Below are 27,273 nucleotides of genomic sequence, written 5' to 3'. Positions count from 1 at the left end.
TAAGACTGGACCTATGTAGAAACACCTCTACATAAAGAAAAATAAGTTCTTTGTGCGCATCAAATTGTACAGACCTGCAGTGGTGGCAGAATAATTTATTATCTACAATTGAAAAAGAATGGGTGGGTCAGATTGAATTTTTGTTTTAACCCAGATTCTCTTCCCAAATGTGTTGTGAATCCACAACTTTAATTCAGTGCCTTATCAGCTGTATTATCCTCAGAGACAGAGAAATAGTGGCCAGGCAAAATTCGGAGCATGTCTGTGAGACTACAGAACAAGAGCAAATGATACTTTTTGACAGAAGAAGCAAAAAACCTACTGAAAAGGGAAGAAAAGTTTAGGAAAAGGTTATTGGTTAGAATTCCTAGTGCTGAAACTGGCTTAATTTGAGCAATTCCATAATTATTTAAAGTGAGGAGTTTAGCTTACTGTCTCCTTGAAGGAGACCACCAGTTGATTTTAATTTATACTGCTGTGTTTTTTCACAGTTAACAATCAGGAAAAAAACAAGGAATTTTCAGTTTATGCCATTTTATATTTTCTTAGGGAAAATAGTAAAAACAATTCCTTTGCCTTAGAAAAATGCTCAAAGTAATTTGAAGTATATCATATTCTGTGAAGAAAGGGTTATCGCAGTGCCTTACTCAACTAGCTGGTGTGAAGAGCAAGATTTATATTTTTTTCTTGTCTGAACATTGTCAAATCATTCTGTTAGGAGTACTTTCTAGAAAAATTATTGGTTCTAATGTTAAAAATGTCTTTCTAAATAGGATGATAAATCCAAGGATTTATTAAACTGAATAAAATAATTTATCGGTCATGATTTTGTTTCTCCTTTTTGAACATGCCAAACAGCTTATCAAGTAAATGTCAACAGTCCTTGTACAAGTTTTGAGACACTTTCAGCTAAGCTTTGTCTCAAATTTTGAAACTCATGTCGTCCCACAGCCCACCCGTAAAATAAAGGATGTTCTTTGGAGCTGCAAATGCTGAACCATTTCTTTAACACTAATTCAAGGTAAGGTTGGTTCCTGTGTGATACCAGGACTAGACTGCAAATCAATATCTAACACTGCTGTTATGACAAGCAGAGGATGTACAATGTACAAGGTGTCATTACCATAACAGGTATGGAAAGATCAGCATTCTGCATACCCTTAAGGCTTGGGCAGAAATTATTGATTCCTGACTTTGATGTTTTAAGAACAGGCATGGGAGTAGGACAAGTATGGATCCACCTTGATCTTACAAAAAACTTAAATTATTATTCTCACTTTGAACCTTTTCTGTCATGAGAACATGGCAATCAAAGCTATCAGGAAATTTAACTCCAGCAGGAATTCGAGACTGACCTAGTTCACCTCCATTGTGCATCTACAGGGATTCTTATCTCTACTGCTGGGATAGGTGAGCCCTTCACACCACCTACATTCTGTGGCAAAGTTTCTCAGATTTTGCAACACCTCACAGGAACAGACTAGAAAAGAGACATCACCATTGAGATAATACTGTCACCAATTCAGCAGCCAGTTGTTCTCAATGCTCAGGAGTGATATTAAGCACCATGTACTTTCCTACCCTGAGAGAAGGTCACCCTGACATCTGTTTATAATGAAGCTTGGTGAGAGAAAAGCATTTTTAAAAAGATATTATTTACTTTTGCTGTTCATGGATCTAGTTTGGTTGCTGCATCCATTTGCTATAGTTCAGTATTACTATGCTAATTCTCTGAAAAACGAATGTTTACTGTCTTTTCCTATAAAAAATCCAATGTCTCGAGACAGTTGCTTACAGTATTAATTTGACACAGGTTTAATTGTGGCCCATTAAAATAATGACCTGTTAATTGCTTTCTTTTCTGCAATATCAAGGAAAAAAAGAGTTTATTGAATGCAAGGAGAAAGAGATTTATCACATCTACATGATTAGCTGCTATACAATAGGCCTTTTCAGTCATTACACATTGCACCACATTCTGAACCCCAATTACACTGTAGCATTAAGTATAAAATTGTAGCTGAACCTTGCAGTTTTGTGTTTTATTGTATTTTAAAATGAGAGTTAGCATTAAATGAAATGGTAATATGAAAAGAGAATATTTAAAAATCTGTGATTTTAATTGAGCATTTGGCAATGCATAGCAGATGGTGTAGGGTGACAACAGTGCCATTTAGCAAGTGTCTGCAGGTATGAGGGTATAAAAGTCAAATTAAACTGGGAACAGTCTATTAAAGATTATGAAATAACATCAATGTGTCAACAATCTGACCCTGTAAATTAGATGGATGGTTATCTTTCTTATTGTTGGGCTGCAAGATGTGTAAAATGGTCTCTGTGATCCATTAAATGAAATTCTACTAGACACAAAACGTAGGACAACTCCTTTCTTCTGTCAAATAGTAAACTGATCATGATACTCCTTTTTTATTGAACACCATTTTGGCTACTGAAAAGTATTCAATGCTTTCATGTTTCTGTAAATATTTACCCTACCTCACTCAGAAGAGTAAGAAAAGCTGTTGATTTTAATAAACCAAAAGCTTTTCTATTTTCCCACCTACTTCCAGATATAAACAAAACCTTACTTACTGTGTTCTAAAGTAATGTCATATATAATTCCAGGTTTAGACCAGTGAGTAATTTTCACAATCCTGAACCACAGTGAAAATCATAGCCAGTCATTACATGACCTTTATCAGGGTCACATTACTTTCTCTAAAGATAAGCTATAACAGCAAAGAGAGGAGAGGTTGTAATATCCAGGATTTTCTCTTTAGTACATGATTCCTAATGCATATAATTTCAGGATTTGGTTTTAAAAGATGATTAAAGACCTGGTTTGAACCTGCAGTTGTAATAGGTCCATACAGAAAGTAGGTATTTCCGTGTCAACAACGTATCATTCAACAAATGAATCATTTGTTGTCCTAAGATCAAAAGGAAGACAAAACCAAACCAAAGAAACAACAAACCAAGCTGTTTATAGGACAATGTTTCCAAAAGGAAATGGCCCTGCCAGCTCCATTTCTAACATGACTTTATAGCTTACTTTCAGACATCGCTGTGGACAGTGCCACAGTTCCAAGTTATCCATCATATTTAACAAGGACAGTACATCTTCATCCCTTCACTTCACCTCACAGTACTTTTGGTCTGTAACTTTCAGTAGTCATTGAACGTGGCCTTTATTCTCCCATTTCTATTAAATCTCTCAAGAGTTTCAAGAAAGTCATTTGCTTGATGAACCATTTCTACTGAGGTAGACCTTCACACCAAGAGCAGCCTCATAGGATGCCTCAGAGGAATACTGAACTTGGATAGGGAATTATAATGGATGCAACAGGAGTCTATTAATGAGACATCTAGATGCTTAAACGAACCCTTGAACATTTAGGTACCAATCCCACAAGTGCTGTTCTCTTCTCTTATTGTCCCTGTAAAAGTGAAGATCCATCAACAGTGACTGAAAATACCCACCTACTAATCCAAACATTCACATCCATGCTCTAGGCTTTCTGTTCAAGATGCCTCTAGTTTGGAGGTGAATTTTTGTCTCCCCTTCTCAACTTGTCCATAAAATTTCCAGGGAAAATTCTTTCATTCTTACTCACTCTTGCAGATTTTCTTTGCATATGTATCTATATGCATTTAACCACCTTAAATTGTTTTAGTTTCAGAACAGCAGAAAATTTTAGTGGCTTCAAACAGAATTCAATAGAAACTGAGTAGATTATTAACTTTGTTCTGAACTCTTTTTGACATGGGGAAATCCTTGCAGGTATACTCATCTCAGCTCTTTTTCATAAGCTCCAATTATAATTTAGAAAACTAACACACAAAGGTTGTGTCAGGATAGCATATAAGGCACGTATGCTTATGCCAGAGAGTTGATGGATTCTGCCTGTGGAGGAATGGATAAATGGAATAGATAGAATCACAGGCTATTCTGAAATAAGAAAAACTCTCAGTTTGCAAATTCAAGCTGATGAAACAAAGTCATCTGTCCACTTACTGAACAGCCTTCTAGTAACTGGCAGTCTGCAAGAGGACAGGATGCAAGGGAGGATAGAAATAACACATCTAAAAACTTAAAACCTGCCAGCTGATGTTTCAAAATCCACATGCAGCATGATTCCTGCCTTGATTTGAAACCCACTGACCTTGTGTTTAAAAACATGTCAACCTCAGTCTTTGAAATGGTTACCCCCTGCACTCACACTTGTTTAGGGTCAGTCTCTGACGGGTTGGTTGTGTTTCCTCTTTTTTGAATCTGTTCACACAAATCATTTGACTTGTATTCTTCAAGGCCTAAATTATTCATCAGTTAGTGAGCTGACAAAAAGAATTTCATTAGGACAAAAACACATGTTGGCTTATATCCATCAAAGACACAGGGCTTGCTTTGTGAGGGAGGAGAAGAGTGTCCTGGAATTCCTCTGACGTATGCTCCTCTGTGCATAATGCTTAGACTGAAATATTGATTAATTAAAAACCCGAAGTTACCTGCCTTAGTCGTCTCCAGCTTTATGGATTTAATACTCCTACACACTCCCCTGAAAGCAAAGTAATCTAAAAACAACATTTGAAGGTCAAACTATCTAAGTAAGCAAGCATAGCTCAGGTTCACTGAGTGGATTAATATCCATGGTAAATTTGCCTTCAAAGGTTTGGTCTTTCCTGTAAGGGAAATTTCTACTTCTAATGTAGGAACACTGATGTTTTTTTCCATCAGATCTGTAGTCTTGGCCATAATCCCATTATTTGGCCATTATTTTTTTTTTTAATACATAAAGAAAAAGAGAAAGAATTCTACACACAAAAAAAAAATATTGGCTGACATGCTCACCAATCTTGAATCATGAAGATTAATAAAACAGATAAAATTTTTTAAAAAGCCTTTTACTTGCTCTGATTATTTAGGCTTTAATATGTGTGTGTGTATTAACTTGTTCAGTTGGATAATATCCTGTAGCAGTGATCTTCACAGCTGAAAAGATTTTGCTCGTTAGTTTTCTATGGATGCTCTTTTTTTTACATTCTGGTAAATTTTGGTCCACAAATAAGAAAATGTTATTACCATTAGGGAAGCATATCAATCTTTTTTTTAGTGTGCCTTCTAAAATTATAATTTTCTTTATGTTTGTTCTGACTCAAAAGAAGCTTCCTCCAAAGAAAATACCTTTCTGTTTTTTGCTGGGTTGAAACCTAAAGCTCAGAACAGTGATAAGTGATTTTAAAGTTCAGAAAAATTTGTTACAGTGAGAAATAACAGAAGATCAAGTATTTTGTATTTTGATGACTGGCTAGGCTTGATAGATTACTTGCATAAACGATGCTCAATAAATGAAGATATATCAATAATATATATCTACCATTATTATTTTAAACTGTTTTTTTGTATGTGTTTCTAGAAAAAATGAGCACCTTTTTGTCTTAGCCCTGGAAAAATACAGTAAACCATTATTTTGGTAGAATTCCCATTGACAAAACCTCCTCCCCAAAGTTTAAAAGAAAGATGTGAACATCACTCTGTGTATTCACCTCTCAAACCAGTATCAATCACTGGTATTCTTGGGAGATGAAGCATGAAATTTGATTTCAAAGCCTGTAAAAACACTACACAGCCCTGTATAAAATTCATTCACCTCTTGCTTATACAATGTAGTCACAAACTGACTGAAAATTTGAGGTCAAAGTCACTGAAGTTGAACATTTTCTACATCACTTTGATTTCTGAACATTTCTGTTCCAGTATGATGGTCAACATCATAAAAACGTGTGAGACCAGACAGACACCAAACAGCAGGAAATGGGTTAACAGTGCTTTGTAGTTGCAGGTGTACTCTTTTGTATCCTCAGATCTGAAAGTGTAACTTTACATTCAGACAGAAAATGAATGAAAACCAGGAGATATCCCAAATGCAGACTGATGAACAGAGTACCCCAACCTTTTCTCCTCCCTATTCAAATAGAAAAACAAATTTTTACAGCTAATATTTTGGTATTGCACAAAACCATATATTCCTGAAGGGGAATGATCATACTTGAATTTTACTGAACTAATGATGCTTTCTTTTGATTGGTGCTACTTGTCTTCTTTTTGCAAAATCTTAAAGTATTGACATTCTCCAGTTCATATTTCATAGGGGAACTTTTGTCAATGCCTTAATTCAGTGAATTCCAATACTTTGTTCACATTCCAGTAATCCAATATCAAAATTTATTTTTAAGACCTTAATAAAGGTCTGCTGCTCCGTGTGAACTTTCCAAGAACAACTCAGACAGCTCTTCCTGCCATTCCATGCATAAATTATCCCATCAAAGAGCTGGTGTTTATTCTGAGGTCTTTGAAATTCTAATCACTTGTATACACCTCCTCAGGCCAGCCTGTGCTTTGAAATTTGGATTACTTACAATTGGGCTATTCATAATGCAGGGCTATAGAATGCAACTTGCCACCCATTTACAAGCCTCTGTACATCTAACATGTCATCAAGGATTTCTAATTGACACACTTCTCTTCCAAATTATTTTCCCAGTGTCAGCTTTATATCAACTATTTGACTCACAGCACAGATAAAAAAATTGCTTGAAGAGGGTGTGAAATACATGCAAGTAATGATAAGTTAGTCTTTCTACGTACTACTATAAAGAACACTTGCAGTATTTTATTTATTTATTTATTTATTTGTTTGGTGTGAATTCTGGCCATGTAGGCTCAGAAGCTGCCATTATATCTGAGCTCTGGCAGAATGTGGTCAGTTAAATTGTTTATCAGAGATGATATTTAATCCTGCACAATTAAGCTGTAAAATGAATTGAATTGTCAAGAACAATACAACATAATTGTATGAGGTTTCTTTGAGACGTGAAAAGGGACATCTTGGAACTTTTGTTGGCCAATGTCCTCCAGGCTGATAGAAGAATGATTTCACACTGAAGACCATCAACAGCTCTCTAGAGATTCCCTTCAGCCCTCTCCTGGTACAAAGGACAGTGACTTTATACTGGCACCTGTATAAACTGGTAATTGGTGACTGAAGCACAGTCAGTTCTGTTTGTCTGTACATAGTTACTCCTTACAGCTACAAACCCTGAAGAAATCAGTAGTAATCTTGCAACACACCAAGCACAGGTCTAAATGAAAATCTAAATCCTTGTAAATCAGTCAAAACAATTTTTTAGAAGCTAAGTCAATTCCTCATGCAATTAGATGGTATATTGTATGTGTTTTATTATTTCAAATGTGCTTCCAAGAAAATTCAAATTACTGAAGATTTGCCTAATAAACTATGTCTGACATCCTTTAAAGGACCTGAATACTTTTTTATTTCAGTCTGGAATATAGTAGTGACAGCTTCCTACAGCTTGTCTTCTGCATTCCCAAGGTATTTCTCAGCAACCTTCTGGCTTTGTCATGGTCTGCAGATTTTGGAAGAAAGGAAATTACTGCCTATGTTATTTATATGAATGTGTCAAAGCTGTATCTTTGCAAATACTCTGTTTCTGGGAGTTCCTAATACTTTCCTCCAGCAGGAGTGAAGAAGAATAGAGAAAAACTACATATTTCTGTCCTTTCAATATTATATCATTTGTGGTGCATCAGGTATGTTTAAAATTTTATCATTCTATTCACTTACACCTTGTGACTTGTACAAATTGATCAAAAAATGGTAAATTATAGAGAACAGTACAAAATACAGAGATTCACCTCCATTTTTATGTTCCATGGTTCAAATCCACACAGCTTTCCTAAGCAGCTTCTAAGCTCAGGTGATGAAGGGGAAAAAAATTTTATAAGACTGTGTTCTACCTTATAAAAAAGAGCACTAAAGAAGTCTTACTAAAAACCCATGGAGTAATCACCATAATTATCCTACCTGATAGTACATTCCTTGCCTTCAGGAGCATGTATCAGTGACACACATGGCAGTGGGAGTTCTGGCAGAGCAGTAAGGTGTACAAGACCCCATAAAGCGAAATAGCAAACAGACTGGCAGGAAGCCCAGTGAGCTTAATCATATTTCTGCATTTGTGTAGTATTTATATAACCAAATGTGGAGATAATGACAGAGAACCCCTCTCTTTCTCATTATATGGTTATTCACACAGCTCTCAGTATTTCATTTATGGTTTACACATCTGTTATTATGTACCATCAAACGCTGCCTTGACTCTGTCTCAGACACAGCTCCACTGGCTGAGTTCTGAACACCACTAACAGACTGCCATCAGTGCTCGTGTTACTTACAACTTCATGTGCCTTCAGAAAGAGCATTCCATAGATTCAGTCAATAATTGTGATAAAAAGTGCACTGAAAAAAAAGTAAAATAAAAAAACAAACAAACAAACAAACAGTGGTTAAAATACAACATCATTTAGTATGGAGAGAATCCTCATGAAAAGTTCTGTGCACATCAAAGAGCAGAACGAGGAAGACTACTCTTATCATTACTGTGAAATTTACTTGCTGCATGTAACTGAGAAATAAAATTTAGTGTTGTTTGTCTAATGGGATGCCAGATTTTTTTTCCATGTATACTTATACCTGTTTATTCTTTTTATTTTCATTTCAGTGGAGCCGTAGAAACTTTCACCAGTGGAGGATCCGATGCAAGGTCAAATATATAGAGTTAGGGGTTTGAATGTAAAGGAAATTGAATTTTATACATACAGTACCATTAGGAACAAGAGAAAGGATTTTAATAGGGTGACATTATCAAGGCCATGCTAGAACAGATTACAGGACAATCACAATACAATAATGTCTTATTTTACAATCAGTGCATTTCACTCCTGTGAATGACACAGTGCTGAAAATGTGGAGAAAAAGGGTGGTGATGCTTTTGTTATTTGGATCAAGCATCCTGTCTGGGGAAAAAATGTGATTTCTTTGGCTATCCCTTTAAATCTTAACTCAGGTATATCACTGGGAATGGGAGCTACCTTTAATCTTCTGCAATCTTGCAACATAATACAAATCAACCTAACCAGGCTTTCAATTATTCTCAACATCTACTGCTCTGTAAATCTATAATCTCATTGGCTGTCACAGAAGACATACAGGGTTTTTTAAAGTAAGGTAGGGTAACATTGTTATTTAGGCTTCCCTGCTAAAAAAAGAAAAAGCCCAAGGGAAATATATATTGATGTAAAAATGCCATTTTCTTCAGGAGGTGAACTAAATATCTTTCAGATATTAGTCAGAAAATAGGGAACTGTGGAAACATTAAGGCCATAGTCCTGGAAAGTCTCAATTTTGCAGAGTATTTCATCCATAAAAAGTTTAGAAAATTGTCCTAGAGGGTGATTTCTCTTTGATTTAGAATCTATTATCTGACAGAACAGTTAAATAGGTCATCCTATATCACCCATCAGGCATTTTTTTTTTCTTTAAAGACTAGATGCATATTTCTATTAGAGTTTACTCTTATTAATCATAACAAGTTTCTAGTCATACCCTTATTAGCTGAATGTTGACCTTAAAACGTATTTTTTACACAAAAGGTTAAACAAGAGTAAACAAAGTTAACAATACTGCAAGAGCAGGGAACTTAAATGTTCCCACTAAGACATTCTGCTGGGGGATCACTATGCACAGATGAACTCTGGAGATTAACAAAAAAATAAAGGGCATTTTTAAAATCTTTCTACTGGGTTTTGTGGGGTTTGGTTTTGCTTTCCTTTTAAAGTCCTTACCATTTTTCTGTAGAGGAGATATTTAGGAACATAACTCAAGGTTTGCTCCAAGTGTTGAGCCTGAACAGGATTTTCATTTGGGATTTGTGATTTTAGCCTCTTGACATACTGATAATGAAGTCATGAGGCATCTTGTAAGCAATTTGAATTTAGGACATTCCAGTTCTGTGAATATGATGTGAATACTTAGAACAAAATACTGGAGCAGAAGATCATGCTGGAAAACCCCAACAACACAAGAACATTCTCAGTTTCTGAAAACAGTGAGACTCCTTCCCAAAAAACTTCTCAAAATTTGGAACATGCTTCACATTGACAAGGGCAATAGGAAGGGTCCATAACATGCTCATTCATACGATTTAAGTCTATATATTTCAAAAGTCTTCTTTAACATAGTGAAACTGTAAGGGACATGCAACCACATTGCCTTAAAATAAGCTAAAAATAATCCCCTTTAAATTTTTGATTTACTTCAAAAAGTGAATTACTGCAACAAAATATACCTGCAAAGAAAAGTGAATTCCAATCAACCATACAGAATGAGAACTAAAAAGGTTTAACCACTCCTTTCTGTCCCTGCTGAAATTCAATCTAAATGGATTAGGTTTTACACACAGCTGCAATGGAAAAAAGTTTTTCAAGGGTATCTGCTGTGGAAATAAGAATCTAAAATCTTCAGCGACAAAACTGATTTTAATTAAAAGTTACATTTTTGCTAACATATGTAAAATATTAGAATAAACTCGGAGTAAGGGTCTTTTTCTTCACTGAGGAACAAGCAACTGTTTCCAATGAGCTTAATGGGAGCACATGAGATTAACCAGTGATTAACTGTCAAACTGACAGATCTTCTGTTGTTTCATAATCCCATTTATGACACCATACTGTTGTATAAAGTCACAATTAAAAGAAAAACTCTGCTGTAGTAGCTAATTTTCCTATCATCAGCTCTTCAAAAAAGAACTTAAACAGAGAACGTTAATAAACTTGAAACTTGAAGCTAACACTGAGCACTTCTCATTCAGAAAGAAACCCTAAGTCACATGCAAAATTGAGGGACACATGGCTAATGGTACACTGTTTTATCTAATTTTTTCTAGAGTACTAATTTTCTTGGATTATTGCTTACACACCAAAGTCACAGATTGGCAACAGTTCTTAATACTGAGCATATTCACTCTGCATTTCTAACTACTTTGTTTTCATGGCTGTGAAAAGAAAGGGGGGAATTCTTTCCCAACAGGACAGGAAAAGAGTTGTAGAAGTTGTTTAAATGCACTACAGAGGTAAGAGGAGTCCTGCAGAGAATGCTGCTTTATCTACTGCTGGGGATCAGAGATCCCAAGATGTACAAACTTGACACATGGTTTCTAATAATCTGATAAAAAATTTAGTGTTGAGAGAATAAAGTACCTACCTTGCTGGAAAAAAAGAATCAGATGTAGCAGCCTACCTCTGGTGATGGCCTGCACTTACAATTTCAAATGATCAGGGAAAGGAAGTTTATCCAGCTATTTTCACTAAGTTAAATTGCATAATGCCTCTAATGCTTCTGAAGCATGAGGACTGATAACACTTGTCATTTTGAAATTTGACAGAGTTCTGAGAAATGATAGTTTTATTCTTTTGGAGCTCTGGTTTAAATAAGAGTTGCTAATACAAAGTTTTGTCATTTTGTTTTTTCTCAGTAATAACCAGTAGTCCATTATTAGGGGAAAACCTTAACACTAGTGCTTGGAATCCTTTAAATAATAAAACCCCCAGTTATTTTTTTAAAGATGACCCATATCAGTGGTTCCCTCCTTCAGTCAATAAGGAGGAAAAAGTGGAATATTTTAAAATCCTGCAGAATGCAGACCAGTCTATAACATAGCCACATATCCACTACTTACTCCTTATTAACTGCTGTGGTGTGAGGGAGATAAAATCCTTCTCAGTGTAATACAAGAACATCTGTAAACTAATGTGTGCTGCAACATTTACAGGAGAGAAAACTGTCACCACATAAGATGCAAATGCAGTATGAAGTTTCTCTTCCAAAATGAATGAAATTTTTTTCTTCTTTTAGTCACAGCCTTACATATAGAAGGTTTGAGCTTGTTTGGTTTGGGTTTTTTCCCTTATCCAAATCTTTTCTCATTTTAATAAAGAGACTATCAACTTTTAACCTCAATGAAAATCAAGTAAAATATTTTTTTTGGCTTTTATAATGGCCATACCGGGGAATAACATCCCCAGACTCCCTTTGAAATGACAGCCTTTGCCCCAGAATGCTATGGTCTAAACTGCAAACTAAAAACAAGAGCTAGTCAAGACAGACAGGGTCAGAGAAGTGAGAGACAACAAAACAAATTGGGTTTGGCAGAAAAATAAAAGCCTCAATTTGTCATTTGCCTAAGCAATAAGGGACAGAGTGATAAGGAAGGTTTGAAATGCAGATAAGCATTGGCTGGGAGTGCTATTGCAGTGGGGGAGAGTTCTCAGTCCTGCCCTGGTCAGGGAGCCTGCATCCCCCAAGGTGTAACTGAGCAATTATCTTAATCTTGGTGATTTAACACAGACTTGCATTGCTGTCTCAACTCATAAGTCTATGTTCATGTCGAACTTTATCTCCCTTCACACATAAAATCCTTAAGTGTGCATTCATTTCTCCTTTGCCCCATCTCTTTCACAGGTGGGAGCACATTTCTAAACCAGAGCTGTGATACAGGTTTATCTTTGCCTGATAGTCAAAGCCAAATTGGTAAATAGTCCATGAGACTGGAAAATAATCAATCATCAGTTGTCTGGTCATTCATGGAAAGGCTCAGAGACACTTACTGGAATGCTGGTTCTGCACGTCTGTGTGTGCTTTCGATTCTAAATCATTAGATCCAGCAGTGTTGCACTTCCAGTCACTTGTGCAGTGCAAGCAGCCGGTATTTAAGCTGCCACTGGTTTAGGAACCGCTGCTCAACTGTGACCCTCCCCATAGAAAACTTCTGGTCCTCACTTTAAGCATAACAGTTCTGAATACACGTTACCCCTCAGCAACCTGTGATTAAAAAGAGAGAGGGATTATGAAGATTCACAAATTACATCAGTGGCTTCTCACAGTCTTTCAGTGTCACCTTCCTCCCTTTGCATCCTCCACCTCTTTGCATTTGGCAGTGTTCTGTCTAATTTCTAGGCTTACTCTGCAGACTTTCATTGAAAGAAGGATCTGTTGAGACAAGCAGCCCTGAAGGACAATACTTTTGGGATCAGGACTTTTTAGTCCCGTGTAGAACAGAAGGAATGTCTGCTGCCAAGGAACGAGACGTCTGTTCTGAAGCAGACAAAGCCCATAATGAAGCTACTATGAAACAAAAACAGATCCTGAACTAACACATTGTGGGACTTCAGGTAGATTCATACTGGTGTCTTGACACGTGTGCTGGGCAAAGGGGTATTTCTCTTGACAGAAAGGGGCTGATAAGGAAACCCCAAACTGTGCCCTAGCTGAGACTGAACAGAATTCAAACCATTGCAATTCAGTGCAAAGTCCAAAGGTGAGCACTGAAAGCAACAGGACTCTAAAGAGCTGAGCATCCAAATCTGGAAATCCCTGCAGAGTGCACCTCAAAGCACTCTGACATATGCGACAAGAACTTCATAATCCTCACCCAAATTCTAACCCAGTGGCTATCAGTTTAGTGACTGCAGCAAGTTATGCCAGTTGGGAATCTGCCTCACTGCAGATTTGTGTTTTGTAATTGTCAAGTTAGGTTCTGTACTACACTAAGGCTGTTTTGCAGAACTTCTACCATACTGTTCTCTTTATGATGCACGATTTTCATTACTAACTGATTTCAGCATATGTTTATGGGAACAGCCTGCTATTTATTACTCAAAGCAGCGTCTCATGCTGCACATGCCTGTGACAGGCAATTAGTTCCCTTTGAGTAATTCATTATTAACACAAAATTTATTTAAGGACTACTCCTAGTAAAACTTATAATTATTTTTACTCCAAAAAATGTAAGTAACACAAGCAATTAATTGCCATTGTGTTTTTAAAATATTATATATGCAACCACTCTAAAAACGGCAGTGTACAGTAAAATAGTATCACTTGAATAAAACCAAACAGCTTATTTTTCAGGTAGCAAAGCCAGTGGGTGATTCCAGGCCTCCTTTAGGGATGAAAGCAAGAATCAAGGATGTAAAAGAGAACCTCACTCTCCTTGGAGAGCCAGGAGTAAGGAGCGCTGTGTCTCTGTGGTATGAGGAGAGGATTGGCTTAATTTGAAGGGAAATGGTTGCAGATAACTGATGAGAAGTTCTTTATAATTTTTTAGGCTTTTGAAGGAAAAATATTGATGTCATTTTCCTTCTTACTAAATCTCTAGTTAGAAAGAAATAGGATTTTTTAAAGGTTTCAGGATAACAAAAGCTACAGAGAAAAAGAATAATTTTTTTTTTTCAAAATTATTTGCAAAATGCCCAAGGAACACAATATTTGTATGTCCATAATGAGCAAAAAAAGGTAAAAATCCTTTGCTTTGTCATATTTTTCTTCCTCCAGCACACTAAATAATATAAATCTTTTGAAATTTCCTACAAAACAACTGCTATTTATAACATCTTTGGGCAATTTGTAGAGTTACAGCCTTTCAAATGAGCAGATGTTCTGTTTTCCAGCGGGAATCATACAGATATTAGAGTCGCTACAGAGGGATGAACTATATCTACATAGGCCTGCCTTCTCTTAATTTTCCCTGTGCCAATCTGCTCCTTCAAAGGCTGGGCAGTAGTGTGTGAGAAAGCAAAGACATCAGACATGCCTCTCTTTATTCATGGTAAATACCACACAGTAGGACTCTGTAGTAGGAACAGCTTAACTTTCTCCCTTTTGCTTTACCAAAAATGACGTCAACAGTGGCTGAGCTCAAATCTGGAAAAAAACACAGAATCATCTCTTTAATGGGAAGGAGACATAGAGTATCTGTGAAGCCATGGAAACTGTTCTGAACATCTATCTGGATATCTTTAGCTTTTGTACATGTAAAACAAATAAAATTAAATTAAACAGATGTGAGTGCTTCTCTGCAGATGTTGTGCTCTATTTACACACAGCCTCACTACTCAGGACATTCTTTAAAGCCCCATCAGATGGCCACTGCAGAAGACAGATCTCCTCTGTTATGCTACAGAAATGGTGCTTTAGACAAACCCAGATTAAACATTTACACCTCCACTGCAAATATCTGCATGGCTGAAACTTCATGCAGAGCTGTTTAAAGCACTGGTGAATAGGTAAAGAAAGTATGGTTTAACATTACAAAATAACGTTCATATTTCAGTATGTTTTCACTCATTTCCTTCTGCCCATGGTGAGGACTAAAAAGTTAGAGCAATATCTCCAGCTAGCTCAAAAAGCAAAGTGTGAGACAAGAATCCAAGCAGAACACAACCCATACAGAGTCCAGCAGCCTTTGGCTGCACTGACCTGACTTGGATTAGGAACCTTTGCCTTAAAAAATCTGCAGGTGTCAAATTGCTTTGGAAACCTGAGTCATCTTTCAGTAACTTCAGCTATTAATTGCCTTTGAAAAATTGCAGTTACCAACTGTGATTAAGCTGCTACATAAATAAAAAATAAATCAGCCGGGGCCAAGTGCAATTCTGGGATCATATTCCCTCATTGTTGAAAGTTCCTTTAATATTTCCTGAGTTGCTCTTTCTTCTGCTGCTTGTATGCCACAGAAATCATCCTGGCATTGCTGAAAGGTCAAGTTCATTTTACAAAACCGAGATGCAAGCAGCTACAGGCTCCCCTGCTGCTGTGCATGACTCTCTTCTGTTCTCCTTTAAAGAAATACGATTCTATAAAAGCAAAATAAAATTTATAATGACCCCACAATTACTAGCTTCATTTGATGATGTAGTGTGTACATTCTCTACTTGTGGTATGTCACAGAAAAAGGATAGTGGGAGGCTTCAGCTCTGATGAGTTTCTGCTGTCCAAGTGTGGTTTTAATTCTGGGAGATTCAATAAGGTCCAACTTTTAATATTGACTTTTTTTTTTTCAAGAGCCATTTCACCACGTAGAGAAAGAGATATTATGCCATATTTATATCTTTGTCAGCTGAAAGTAAGACTTATATTTCCCCTCTTGTCTACAATGAAGTCAAGCATTTAAAAACAACTATGCAAGCATTTCAAAAGTAGCATTGTGCAAATGGTTTTTTGAGCAGCTCCATTTTCATAGTCACCTTGGACAAATAATGTCAAGCCAAATGTTTCCAGTACTTTGAGTAAATTAAAGACGAATTATTTAGGAGAGCTCAGGAGGAAGAAAACAGGAATTCATTAATTAATTTTGACTTAGCTGATTCGTGAGTGGTTAAATCAAATGACAGCAGCTTGGAGCCACAGGCTACCAGCTGAGCTACATATAACAGGAGGAAGCTGAAACAAAAACATTGAAGCAGCAGAATAAAATGCAGCCAGTGGCACTCTAGGTCAGGGTCCCTGCACATGACAAACCCTTTGTTTGTGACCCAAGATTGAAAGCTTCCAAAGCAGCACTAAGCACGAGACTGAAATGCAGGTTTGAAGGCTGCACATCAATCAATCCAAAGGCATCAGCTACAGGGAGGCTCCACTCACCTACCCGGGTGCTGAGCAGGTGCTTGTGATTCCAGCAAGTTCAGTGAACAGGAGAGAGCTGTGTGTCTATCCAAATGGGATATTTGTTTTCTATCCTTAGAACTTGACAGTCTTCCAAGGAAGTGAACAAACATTCCTTTTCCAAACTTGAAAGTTTTGCCAGCCTCCAATCAGAACATAATTCCAAAAATTAACTCAAGAGAAAATAAATCAAATACATAAAATATCTATTTTTATACACAAATTATATAGAGATAAAAAGTGGTGTATAACTTTTCAGAACGGACATTTAATCTTTCGAGTACTACTTGCCTGTTATCTGCTTATCACTTAAGTTTATTGATCACTTATGTTTATTTATCAAAAAATATATTTATATCATAACAAAAGTAAAATTCAGACGGTCTCTGGATACTTCAGAGTAATAATGAAAACATTTCAAATACAGAATTTGGGAGAACACTTCAATCCTTTTGTCAAAAATAAGTCCTCAGCAATAACCTGAGGTATCTTGTATCCATGTGACTGAGGTGGAATTCATAGGCCTAAATGAGATGCTATGAACTGTAAAAAAAATCCTTTCTCTGCAGAAGTGAATACAAGAAAGTTACAACTGGTCTCTTCCTTCCCCTGAAAAATTCCTCTGACTTCACAACAATTTTCATGAGAACACATAAAGATTTAATTTTTTGTGGTAGTCATCAACAGTCAAAGTGTTCACTGTTATCAGGACACTGATACAGGAACTTTTTTTAAGATTATGTGGAGAAAAAATAAAATACAAGCTGTTCTCCTATCAGTTATGCTAAGTCAAGTAGAACTGAAGTATTCACAGGCCTGCCTGAAAACAATGCAGGACTCTGCTTAACTTTGGTCATGTGATTTCTTCTTACAGCAACGGTGCAAAGAACATCATCCAGCACCAATGAGCCAAGGTATTACCACAGGACTGGAGAATTTTAACAGCTTTCCAGTACGTGCCAGTCTCACATTAGATACAGAGTCTAGAAAGGGGACAGAAGATTAAATCTAGCAGCAATAATGTGAAGAAAATCCCTGTTTAAAGCAGCTTTTTACAGGCAGTTCACTATCAGAGATGAGACAATTCAAAAGATGTTTTTCCATTTCCTTTTTAATATTTTTTCCCTGAATGTAGGTTAACATTCAAATGTTATGCCACCACTAAATACAGAGCTCATTATTTAAGGTTGCTATATGGCGAGCTTCTTTTTAATAATAATTAATAAATAGAATGCACAGGCAGGACTTTCACTGAAAGCTTTGCTCAGTCCATTAATGCCTTGGGAAAAAAATTTAAACATGATCAAATAAGGTAGGTGGCACTTAATGATAAGAATGAAGTCTAACATTTAAATATGTTTATGAAATGCAGACAATGCACTCAGGAAATGTTAAACTTTCAGCTCTGAGAATTAGCTATGCTTTAATAGCTTTCGGGAAAACAAAGAGCCAATGCAGACGCTCTCTGTTGAGTCACTGCACGTTGATTCAGCCTGAATGCATTCCCTCCACCCAGCAACCAGTTGGGAATGAGTGGGAGTTCATTAACATCCAGGGAAAGGAACAAGCACTCTGCTGTATTGGATCATCTGTTTCACAGCTTCATATTTTACTTATAGGAATAGTGGCAAACGAATAACTTTTCAGGGACCCTAGCAGCAATCAGCAGTCACACTCTGCCTACAAAGAAAACAGCAAATTGGTTTAAAACCACTTCTTAGCATATGCAGTGAAAACCATTACGTGCTGTCAACATGTTCAAGTCATTGTGCTAATGAGATGAGACAGGTTGTGTGACAAAGAAAGCAGCATGTTTCTCAGTGGTGAGAAGTAATGAGTTCATTGACCAGTACAGAGAACCTGAATCTCAGCTCTTCTCCCCCACCTGGCAAGATGCCCACCTCTGCTTTTAGGCTTTCTGTTATATTTTAGGTTTGTGGGAAATTTTTAATCTATGTTTGGCTGAAACAGAAAGGCATATTCTTGGGGAAGAAATCATAGGCTTTCATCCACACCAGTGGGATAGAAATATCTAACTAGGCTTTATAGGTCAGTCATCTTACACTAAAGAGTGTCAAGGATGATCTTGTGTTTGTTTGATCAACCATTTTAGCTACATTCTCTACTATCAAACAAGTAGCTTTGATAAAGAAAGCAGCCAACTAAACTTTGTAGGCAAGAAAAAAAAAGTAAATGTCCTTGAAGACTGTTCCCCTTTCATGCTGTGATTAATTAAGCAATTAAAAGTATGATTGGTCTTTTTAAAGATGTCATAAGATATGGCAACTTCCCGTTATCAGAATAAATTAAAAAAATCTCTTCAGTCCTTTTATAAAGGGTTAGAGCTGCAGAACAAAATGTTACATGCTTGAGAAATTGGAGTTTTCTGTTCTCAAGTATCACTGCAAAGCAGGATGAGTCAGATGGACATGCCAAAGCTCAGGTCATAAATATTTTGCCTATTTCTATATTGCATTAGCAACTCATGTTGCCAGATCAATAGACTTCAGCACTAATGATTTCAGCCCTGCAACATGGAGCTGTTCTCCCACAAACCCAAGTGTCTTTCCAACAGCAAAACCTACATGGAATTCATCAAGAGATTAATCACTCTTTTATACTTGTGACCCCAAATCTGACTAAATATAGGAGAAAACCAGACAAGACAAAAGCTAAGAAACTAGTATAAAACTGAAAACAAATATACCAGGACAATTCAAACAGAACACATTTTTTTAAACTATCAGACTGAACACACAGTTGTAGCTTTCAGATATTCTCTCAGCATTTGAAAAGATATCCCACATCTCCTGTCACTTAGCTGTTAAACAAAGGACCAGAAACATCCATCTGACTTGAGAAGCTGTAGGCTGATATCAGGAAAATCAAACCCTGGTACTTTGTCCTGGCTGCTCCTGAGATATTTTGAAATTGCAACTTATCCCTCAGACCAAGGAGAAACGCAATTCCGTCGAGCTATCTTTGGCCACTGGCGGATAGGCTGAAGTATTTCAAGATTCTTAAGCCACCCTTTTCTCACCACTATCTGTTGCAATGATAACATGTCTCCAGCATATTTTGCAACGAGAACTATAATGAGAACAAGAGCAATGGAGCCATATAATCAACAGCTTAAACAAAATTTCCTGTCAAACCTACTCCTCCTCTTATTTATTTCCCTATGCTTGCTACAAATTTGAGAAGGAAATCCTTAGTCATCAGGAGGTTCATCTGACTTCCCTAGCTGATTTACTGATGTACCACTAAAACTTTGAAAATGCTAATTAATTCATTTACCATGAGAATAAAACTTGTCCTTATTTCTGGCTTCCTACACAGTTTGGCAATAATCATTATTTCAGACAAGGCACAACTGTTTGCAAGAACTATAATGAGAAAGGACAGACTGCAAAAAATCATCACTATCTATTGCTTTTTATAATTTTATTTTGCAATAAGCATTCAATAGTAAGTGCTTTATACACTGAAAATCAATTATGAAGAAACAAAAAATAGTGGAGCAGGTCACATAGAAAAAAATCAATGGCATCTTTAGAATTAATTAATCCATACAGCCCACTTAATCCAAAAATGTCATGCAACAAATTGACTGACCATTTTTAAGACAAGCGGTGGCATAGTAGCAATACAGATAGGCTAAGTTTACTGGAAACAATTCACTTACCTCATACAAGTGCTACTCTAGCCAGACCATCACTTAGCATGTCAAATATCTATAACTATCTGATCCACTTAAATGGCTTAGGAAAATATACAGAGTGCAAGAATCAATTTTCAGGGGCAGAGAAGCAGTCACTGTGGACAGCATTTTCCGGACCTACTGAAATGCAGAATTCTTCTATAGCTACTTGTATGGAAGAATACTTAGAACCTGCCTGAATGTACATAACAGAATTACTGTTTAAAAGTCCACAGGAAGTCATAGAATGACACAGAGGAAACCTCACAAATACAAAATGAACACCTTTAGTGAGGTGCATCCTTCATGTGACACAGCACAAGGTCCCAACCTCTCAGTGATTCTCCAGCTTCACTTAGACCACAACTAATCTCTGGATCTTTTATTTTGAAGAGTAACTGTAGCCTCAGTTTCCTGGTCCTTGCACCCCTTAATAGCAAGTACTCATCTTTCCTCTTAAAAATGTAACTTTCATCTCTCCATCCTGCAATACTTTATTAACATGAGAAACCATTATCTGAAGTTGCTGTAAAAGAAATGACAGCTCTCTCAGCTCTTTTGTTATTACATTGGAGTAGAAGATAGACAGTCCTGTGAGTATGGCTGAAGAACATATAGTCCTGTTCTGCATACAGAGCTGGGAATCAGCATGCAATTAAAGCAATCTAAAGTTTACTGGATATTTTCAATAGAGAAAGACTAAAATAAAAATAGAAAATGGAAAATGTTCTGTTCAGCATTTTGATACAAGCCACAATCCAAATTAGGTCATTAAATGCAAGCTGTGAAACTTAACTTCAATCTGTAAGTCACTAGAGAAAAGGATAGTAAAGAAAAGCTGTGATAAACAACTCAGCTTTCTGGTTTTCTCTCCTTAGAGCTCTCTCAAGGAGATCCCACCATTCATTTGGAAGTTCTTTCCTTCCTAACACCTTGTCCACGGGTCTGTTCCTAACCATAGATAAAAGGACAAATTTCCATTAGGGTGCAGTTAGGCATGTACCTCCATTTCTAGAAATTATGTAATGAAGAATAATAAAGCAAAAATAGGAACATTAACTTTTTTTTGGTGTTAACAGATCGTTTTTAATGGAAACTCTGTTCCTTAATTCCCTATACATGGTAATAAAACCATACCTCATTTTGTCAGTTCATGAGGAGAAAAAGGACAAACAAAATAAAATGACACTCCATCCCACCATGCCCAGAACTGAACTAACCAAGAATGAAATATTTACCTTCTGAAAATCAGCAGGAATTGTACTTCATTTGAGTAAAACTTCACCTCATTACCACTTATTAACAGATTTAAAATATTTTAGAAAGTACAGATTTACATACAAATCTATATTACCCAGGAACAGGCCAGAATTGTGAAACCAATCTTGGTCAGAGCTGAAAATAAGACTTGATCCAATATCAAATGAAGAGCATAAACATTTCTCTATTGACTTCAGGAGATTTTGGAAGGAGTCCATTTGGAGACTGCATACTGAGAAGGATTTCTCTACTATCCTCCTTTGCCAGAGGAAGATAAAAATATATTAAAAATAATGACATTTTTTTAATTTGAGCAGAATGTCTGGTCTTCAGCTCTGGACCAGAAAGGAAATCTTTATTTTCTCTATTGCAGCTAAACTCATACATAGTTACAAAATAAAAACAAAAACCACAACAGCAACAAACCGAAACAACCAACAAAACAAACAAAAGGAAAACAACCAAAAAAACCCCCACCACAATCAAGACACCACCCAACACCCCTTGCTCACCGAAATAGATCAGAAAGTTATTTTCTCTGCAATTTTATTTTGGTTTATGCATTTACCATATTTCCTATTGGAAAATGAATTCACAGCAGCTGCTGTGAACCACATGTTGACAACCTAACTAGGAAGATGATAAAATATTCCATTATTTGTGCCTGATGATAGAGACAGCCATTCATCCATCAAAGCTAAACAAAACACCTTCAATCCAACCCATAAGGGTTCTTTTGTGTGAACCCCAGCTGACCTAATTAAAAGCTTGTTATACAGGGAAAATTAGGAGTACAGAACTATAGGCTATGATATGCTGGATTAGGCCAATTTTACTGAGCATAATTTTACTGAGCATCAGTCACAGAAGTCAATAATAAAACTTAGAAAATCAGGATAAAACTGATACAATAGAATGGTATGTCTGCAGGTAATCTGTTCTCTCACACAAATTAGTTAACGGCTGACTTGCTATAGGGCTTTTAAGCATTGAGATACATATTCTCTTATTAAAATATCCAATTTTTATGGCTGCCTAATTCTACTTTTCCCTTCCTATAAGTGCTCAATCCCTTTCTTGAGGAGTGCCAAGCATATGGCTTCAGTAATTGGAAACTACCTGTGTGAGGCTTCTACAGAAAGCACAGGGGCCTCTTACTCCTGCTGAAACAAATATTTTTAAATCTACGCCAAAAAAAGAATAACACAGCTAAAGAAAGGTCATGTTGTGCTACTTATTGACAATGCTTTGTGTTTCCATTTTTTATTTTGCTTTTATCTAGTTTGATTTGGCAAGCTTGTTCATTACTCTTCCCTTCATTCACGTATATAGTGTGCAGAATACAGTTTGACATGGCTTTTCTTTATACCTTTTTTATGGCAGGATATCAACTGTTTTTATCAAAAGGCTTCCATTTCAGCACAAATCCCAGAAAATGCTGTAGCAAATAAGCATGTGCCAATGTCAATACGTTTTTTCAAGCCGTTAAGTATCTAGTTCTTTTCTACTCGTGCTCTTTTTATTGCTGCCATGGTGCTGAGGAATGCCGAATTGCCCTGTTGGACCGCTATGAAAACTGGAATCAGGCATTTCACAGCTTTCCTCTTGAACTGCAGAACTCTAAAATATGAAGGATGAATTCTCTGTTTTTCCTTCTCTGCTGGAGACATGAGAGAAGATTTCAACCATAGAGCTGCGGATCACTTTGAAAGTCCTTCTGACACACAGACTGCTGAATTTCAGGGGGTTTTCTCAGGTAACACTCTTGTTATGTTCTCTGTGCATCAATGCTATCCTATCCTCTTCTTTATTTTTGTCTTTCTTTTCTCTTTGTAATAAAGGGGAGGTCACTCATGACACAAGCCCCTTTAAAACAAAACAGCACAACTCCTCCCTTGCTTTAGCTGGATTTGTAGGAGTTGTAGGGAATTTAACATATTGACTCTTGTCATCATTTCAGTATTGTGTAAAACACTGAAAAAACTGGATTAAAAAGAAAAAAACCCCAATCTTTCTGCTATTTAAATATTCCATAAGAGCCCTGATTATAATTCTCTAAGCTGAGTAGCCCTATAGTCACCTGTCATAATAAAGGGTGTATTGCATAGGAACTGTGTATTTACACTACAAAAGTTGATCGATATCCCAAAAATATTTAAGGAATGAAATGGCAATTCAACCAGGCTGGGGGAAGAGTACTCCTTTTAAATAAAAACAGATTCCTTTAAAATATATGTGCATGTCTACACATATATATAAATGAAGCAGGGGGGATCTGTTTTGAAGTTCCTACTGTTTGAACATTTGCTTTCAGACTGTGATGCAAAAAATCAGTCTCAAGCTGTACACTTCACAGAAAAGCTCTAATCTCCATAAAATTGCCAGAATAATCAAAATACTTCATTTACATTCAATATGTAACCTGAATTCTTTTCCATGCTCTGATGAGACAGGCTGGAGTTCTGTTTTTTCTTCGTTTTCTTCAGAATGAGACATAATTTCTCTTTATAAAATCTGCCTGTAACCTCCAAGTATCTGCAGCAAAGCTCCCTACTAACACAGATTCTGACTTACGCTCTCCAAGGACAGCTGTCCTGGCTTCTCCAGAAGATTAAACCCTCTGTGTTACTTCACACACAGAGTAAAATGCACCTGTTTTTAAGTACAGAGTGGGAATATGGAAATTTAAAAAATAAAAACATTTTCCACTTTGCAGTTTGCCTCTTTGACAGAAGAGAATCATTCCACTTTGTCTTCATGATAACTTTAGTGACTTTTACCTCAGTCCAGGGTTTATACAGGACAGAAATTTTGGGAACTGCTGAGCAGTCTAACTGGAGAGATTGCTTCTGTTACAGGATATTTTCAGACCTAGACTATGAGTAAGGATACAGAATACAATAATTATGGATTTGCTTCCAGTACAAGTTCCCTGGAAGAGATAATCCAGGTTCATAGTGAAAAGAATTGACTATTATTTTTTCAGATTAAATCCTTCAGACTACCTATTCAAGAGTGCAAAGAATCCGACCATCGGCTCGCTGCCTTCCTCAAGATATAGGATTAAGAACACTTTGCACCTTATAAATCCAGAATTCTTTTGCAAGACACAGGCAAGTATGAACACCTTCCTGGGACAGAAAGGGTTGGAACACAGGAAGTTGAGGTGACACCCCATCAAAAAGAGCAGAGACCAGATACAATTGTTTTTCTCACCCACGGCTCTGTGGATGCCCACCCTGCTGAACCAAAACCCTATCACCTCCTTCTCTTCACACGAGACAAACTGGGACAGAAACAAAGCACCCAGGGTAGCTGACATGATTTTCACTGCACTAAGTGCCTTCTTCCTGCAGGGCAGCCTGTGCAACTGCTGCTTAAGAGATGCTTTTTTGCTGAGGGTTGACATTTGCAATGAGAAGAGGCACAGCTGCCAAAGGAAGAGTAATGAGGCAGCCCTGTGGTAAAAGCAGTGGGCAAAAGTACCCAAGGAGAAGGGGAAGAATAGCTGCTCCAGAGCACCACTGTGGAAACTGGCCATCTCTTTCCAAATCTGCAGTTTCCCTGGGGTTCAGACAGATTATTCATTACAAATATTTACCTGGCAAGTCTTGGCATGTTTCTTTAAGATCTATATTGCTTGAGAGTATTACTGACACAGAACAGGGTTTTTTTCAATGTAAAATATTGATTTTCAAGTAAACTTGTCAGTGTGAAGGCTAAAATGGAAAAGGTGAGTTACGGACAAACCTTCTCAGGTCCTTCTTTTTTTATATAAAATATAACACTGATATAAAATATAACACACTAACTCAATTATTTTAGGCCAGGCTATTCTTTCATTTTTCTCTGCCTGGAAATTAGATGAATTTTCTCAGCCAACAGGAAAAGTAGAAGACTATTTCTACTTTTCACAGAAAAAGCAGAAACATTTTTCTGACTTGGAGGTTTGCCAAGTCTTACAAAGTCAGATGCAATCTTCCTGAGAGGTTTGACCTTCTCAGATTAAATTCCATAATCATACGCTTCTCTGAAATGTGGACTTTGTGCTCCCCCATTTTCTCAAGCCGCTACGTAAAGTTATATTTTACTTCTGGAAATAACAAGGGAAGAAAATATGTTTCATAAAGGAGGTTGTTCCTCAAGATCTCAGTTGAAAAGCAGCAAGTACACTTTACCATGCACACTGGAGTGAAAACATTTGAGAGATACAGTACCAGATTACTTGCTGATATTGTGCAGCTTCTGCATAGTTAGAGGCAGGATGTTGTCTAATCATCAATAACACAAAGGTATTTTTTGAGCCAAAACAACTAAAATTTTCAAAGAAAACAACAAAGACACACAGAAAGAAAAATTTCTCCAAAAATAACTAATATTTTCATACATAGGACTTCTGCAGCTGATGATCCCTTTCCTAGTCTTTTACAACCCCAAAAAAATACAAACATTTATTTACATACATTCAGAGAAGAAAATGACCATGCTGAGGCACGTTATGCTGCCAGGTTACACCTATGGCTGGACTAGGTTTGAAAGCAGACAGATAATAGTGAGGAATAGCCATCAAGGTGCAATAAGTTCAAGCAGCTGCCTTGTCAGACTCATTCTGCTTCCTTTTATTCCAGTATATTACTAAAACTCCCTTCAGAAAGAATACAGTCATGAAATTACTTTGCACTGTTGCTTCCTGACCAGAGACAGCCAGCAAGAGCTGTCCAAGCTCAGCAGCTGCGCATGATAAGAGGGGTGGAGAAGAGAAAAAGGTTCAATTTGTTTATATTTCCTTCAAGCAGAATGGAGCTCTTCTGTCAACATGATCTGGTGGAAACATAAACTCTTGATTTGATTACTCCTTTGATTTCACAATGGGTGGGATCCTCCTGTCAGTAAAGAGAACAGGAATTTCCACTGTGATAGTAATGGCTGTCATCCTGTGCATTTGAGATCGATTCCTTTACTCTGGGAGGTGTCTCATTTTCTGTTAAAAAAAATTAATAGTGCATTTTGTTGGTTTTTTCAGTAAATGTTCCCAAAACATGGCTTCAGTCTCTTTGATTCCAACTGCTAAGTATTGACACGCTTGCAAAAATAGCATGTAGTTGACAGACTGGAAGAGGATTTAACTTTCTTCAAAACAAAACCTAGACATATTCTAATCTCATCATTGAAACAGCATACACAACAGACTGAATGTCTTTTTACAGATTGGGTGGGGGTTTTTACCTCCATGTTACACACACACATACACACACTCATTTATTTATTTATAACAATACTCTTTCATTGCATTCCTACACCCTTCTTTGGGTCTCCCTCAGAGATAGACACAGCCTAGGACTGGTACCACAGTCTTACCTTTGCTGTCGTAGCTTCTCTTCAGAATCATCAGCACGTGTGACCTGCTCTGCCCTGGCTAACAGGCTCTGCCAGCAACTGCACCCTGCAGAAATAAAAGCATTTGGTAACTTTAGAGCTGTGATAAAATTCTTCTCTCTCCCAACACTTTTACAAGCTGTCTAATAGTATTGCCATTTTAGAGATTAAAGGTTTACAGTGCCATGATTAAACCCAAGGTGAAAGATCAGTAGGAAAATCAAAATTCTCCTCAGCCTGTGAGATTCAGTGTTACAAAAGTTGTCAGATATTATCTGCTTGTACTTAAAGGCCTCAGGTACCCTCCATCCCCTAGCTTGCTTGAATGTATGGACAGCCAAAGACCCCCCCCAAAATGGCAGGTCTATCCTGTCTGGTCTTAATTTCAGAGCTGTGTGTATTTCCCTGTATTTCAGGATATCAAAGGATATTTCTATTAGTTTTTGAATTCCAGCCTTACGTCATTATTCCTTACATTAAATCTGGCAGGCATTTTTACTCAAAGCATCAACTTTCATCTATATTCCATTTATGCTTTGACAAGACTAAGGTTATTACTTTCTCCTACCTTTCTGCCTG

General features: G+C 36.8%; 1 long non-coding RNA gene across 2 annotated transcripts in view; it reads right to left on the bottom strand.

Moving 5' to 3' along the window:
- The window catches only part of LOC116450877, a 116,340-nt gene that overhangs the window by 17,133 nt on the left and 71,934 nt on the right, over nt 1–27,273 (bottom strand). Inside the window, exons 2-3 of one of the 2 annotated variants that reach the window (XR_004243001.1) lie at nt 26,677–26,761; nt 25,955–26,299 (exon numbers count right to left, since the gene is read on the bottom strand). This is a non-coding gene — a long non-coding RNA (uncharacterized LOC116450877). Of the gene's footprint in view, nt 1–25,954; nt 26,300–26,676; nt 26,762–27,273 lie in introns of those variants that run through there. The other variant, XR_004243002.1, reaches the window with a different exon arrangement.

This window comes from Corvus moneduloides, chromosome 14, assembly GCF_009650955.1.
Source record: "Corvus moneduloides isolate bCorMon1 chromosome 14, bCorMon1.pri, whole genome shotgun sequence".
Lineage (NCBI taxonomy): Eukaryota > Metazoa > Chordata > Aves > Passeriformes > Corvidae > Corvus > Corvus moneduloides.
This window is presented reverse-complemented; position numbering and strand designations above follow the sequence as displayed.